At 38.7% G+C, this 3,615-nt stretch overlaps 1 long non-coding RNA gene across 1 annotated transcript in view; it reads right to left on the reverse strand.

Moving 5' to 3' along the window:
* The window catches only part of LOC106146538, an 8,874-nt gene extending 7,294 nt beyond the window's left edge, over positions 1-1,580 (reverse strand). The window contains exon 1 of the long non-coding RNA XR_001231014.1: positions 1,304-1,580. This is a non-coding gene — a long non-coding RNA (uncharacterized LOC106146538). The remainder of the gene's footprint in view (positions 1-1,303) is intronic.
* Positions 1,581-3,615: the final 2,035 nt, after the last annotated feature.

A 3,615-nucleotide genomic window follows, 5' to 3' on the forward strand; every position in this document is an offset into this window, starting at 1 on the left:
CTTCTCCTTCTCCTTCTCCTTCTCCTTCTCCTTCTCCTTCTCCTCTTTCTCCTTCTCCTTCTTCTTCTCCTCCTTCTCCCTCTCCTCTTCCTTCTCCTTCTTCACTTTACAGAAATAAACAGTGTGTTCCTCCAATCACTCCTGCCATAATGTGCTAACTCCCCACAAACCCAAAACAGAGAGACCAAGTCAATTATAAGCAGAAACCACCAAAAGTGTAAGCCAACACAAACCTTTCATTTTTAATTTGATTATCTCAGGTATTTGTTCTAGTGAGGGAAAACTAACACAGAGGCCTGTATAGGCAAATGCGATGAATACTCTGAAATTACTTGAAAAGAAAAAAACCTTCTCTTCTGACATTTGGGGTTAAAATTATATTTAGATAGAGTTACATGAATAATTATTTCATCATTAAACTTCATTTAAGCAGAGAAAAATTTTCAGAATAGTGATTTCACACACTTAGAAATATTCTTAAATAAAATGTATGTTCTTATCTACTTGATGTACTCTTACAGAAGAAGTTGTAAACAAACCACTCATGAAAGCGTTCTCGATTTCACATCTTTTCCCTACATATGTAATCTATGATTTTCACCTATTCCAGTGGACATTATCTCTATTTTCAGAGGGAGTTAAGGTAAAGAGAATCTTTCATTCTGCAGCTATTACCAGAAACTGTAGCTTCTGTATTCATTCTCTCCCTTTCTGTATGAAACTGATGCCCTTTTCAGGAGGAAATACCTCATTTCTCATTTATTAAGTTAACTACAAGGTAGGATTACAAAATGACTTGCAGAAGAGAGAACATGAAATGCCACCATAACCTATAATGGTAATAATAATATTGCTCCTTTCAAGTAGTCGACAGATAACCTTTTATCTTTTCCATGATCTGCAAAAATTCTGATTTTCATTCTGCTAATGATGTAGAAATGACAAGTGAAAAAGTTAAATGAAGATTTTATGACATCTGCAAGACTCATATTAGCAAAAAAATTCTTAGAGACCAAAATGGCAGATAAACCAAAGACCACTTTGAAGAAGAAAAAAATTAATAGTTCCTCATTCCTTATCTACATAACTCATTAAAGAATGATCAAATAATGTATTGTTTCTATAACATGATTGAGAATCACACTCAAATCACCTTTGACATGGCAATGTTTCCTTATAGGCCCCAAGTTGTTTAAAACTTTCCCATTTCTCTCCACCCTCTCAAGGAGGTCAATTATTTTGGCTTTTTCCCCCTTAAAGTACTCATACATTTCTCAACGTGTCTTCAAGATCATATCTTTACCTGCTCACCAAGACTTTTCTCCTCGGTCACATTAGGAGCAGAATGGACATAAAAGCATGAGGTTGGAAGAAGGCAAGAAGAATTGCGACCTGCACAGTGAGGAAAATCTTGAAATTCCAGTGCCGTCTTTTTGGTGATTAAATGTTTTTATCTCCTTTTCTTCATCTGCAAAGCGTGATATTTGGTCCGCTTATTCCATGCTTCCTCTAACTCTTGAATGCTGCTGTCCTTCAAGATGATTAATCGTCTCAGTGAATAAGCAGATTGAAATTGAACTGGGCCTCAGCAGCACAAAATGGAAGAGAATCAATTATAAATATCCAGGTGGAGATAACCAAGAAAGAGAACTTTATGGAGATCATGGAGGCAGAATAATTGCACATTCCATCTGGGTGAATGTGATGCAGCGAGATGAAAGGAAAGGAATCGAACATGACTCGGAGATGTTAAGTGTGGGCAGTGATAATGAAGAAGCTGTTAGTGGCAGAGAAAAGACAAATAGTTAAGGCTTCTCTTTAGTAATTCAACATTATCCTGCTTGATGGCATATAGGTTAAAGAGTCTAGTGTTTAGACAGCAGTTCAGAAGAGAAGATAGGGAAAGACAGAAAGAGTTGGTGTGGTCTTCACAGATATGACAGGTAAAGTTGTGACCTTGAATAAGTTAGCAAGTGAGAGCATATGCCAACAAGAGTTAACATAAGCAGGGCTGGGGGTTTAGCTCAGTAGCACAGCGCCTGCCTGGCAAGCACAAGGTTGTGAGTTCGATTCCCGGTACCAGAAAAAAAAAAAAAAAAAAAGAGTTAACATAAGTACTTAGGGTGTTACAAAGATTGGCAATTAAATAATCATCGATGACCACAGGAGAAAAATAATAAGACAAAACAACTGTTCATGTGATATTGTTGTTTGATGCTCTATTTGTTAGCAAACCATTACAGTTTCCTCATGGCCAATTTTAATATTTATTGCAGGTGTTTCACAGACGCTTGAGATATGTACACATGTATCATCCCTTACTCTTATATCTTGGTTAACTTCCCCTGGCCTTTTATAAATGTATGTTCTATGTTTTTTATCCTAATATTGAATGTAAAATGATTACTGATGGCTTTATCACCAGTGTTGATTATGTACCATATCAGAAGGTACTGTACATTAGCTGTTTTGCCTCTTACAAAAGTAAACATTTTAAATGGTTGGCTTAATGTATTTTTTACATCTTGACCTTTTCAGGCTCTTCATTTGAGATCAGGGTTTCTGAACAGCAGCAATACTGATATTCTGATGACTGCTGTTCTGTTTTAAAAGCAGTGTGCTGCTCAGTGTGTTACAGGATGTGAAGGAGCCTATCTGGCTTCTGCATACTAGATGCCAGTAGCACCTCTGCCTACAATTACAATCATCAAAAATGTCTTCAGACTCTGGCAAAAGTGTGTAAAGAGACAAAATCAAGTCTAACTGCCCGTTGAAAACCACTGTTTCAGGCTGATGGGATATAAGGTATGCTACCTTACAATATGCTACCTTGGTTTTTGAGAAAACCCCAGAAACACAAAGTCCTGTTCTCTAACTTTTTCCATCTTTCTCCCTTAAAGTAAGTCATAAAAGAATTCTCGGTCTTGCTCTAAAGTATGCCATGCGAACCACGATTACAGAGATGCCCTCTCTATACCCGGAGAGAAAGAATATTCTTGTCCTCTAAAACACAGAGATACCAAGAAGAATCTGAAAGATGAGTGCAGTGGGACATGTCTGTACCTGTAATTGGAGCGCTCCGGGAGGTCACAAGTTTGAGCCCTGCCTGTGTATCTTTTTGAGACAGGGTCGCACCATACAGTTGTATGGTTTGTAGCCCAGGCTGGCCTCGAACTCACGACGATCCTCCTGCCTCACCTTCCCAAGTGCTGGGATTACAGGCGTGCACCACCACGTCCACCTGGCTGACAATGTCTTTTAAAAAGTAAATAAAGGGGCTGGGGATTTAGCTCAGCGGCAAAGCGCCTGCCTGGCAAGTGCAAGGTCGTGAGTTCGGTTCCCGGTACCGGAGAAAAACCAAACTAAATAAATAAATAAATAAATAAATAAATAAATAAATAAATAAGGGCTGGGAATGTAGTTCAGTATAAAGGCCCCAAGTTCAATCCACAAAACTACAAAAGAAGACGATGGAGAGGGGAAGAGGAAGCAGCAGAGGAGCGGGGGGGAGGGGGTAGGTAAAGCAGAGGAAGAAGAAGGAGAAGTGGAAGGGGAAGAGGTAAAAAAGAGGAGGAAGAAGAGGAAGAAGAGCAACAACAGCCAGCACCATCAAAC

The sequence above is a fragment of the Chinchilla lanigera genome, unplaced genomic scaffold (assembly GCF_000276665.1).
Source record: "Chinchilla lanigera isolate Chin_1 unplaced genomic scaffold, ChiLan1.0 scaffold00082, whole genome shotgun sequence".
NCBI classification, from domain to species: Eukaryota; Metazoa; Chordata; class Mammalia; order Rodentia; family Chinchillidae; genus Chinchilla; species Chinchilla lanigera.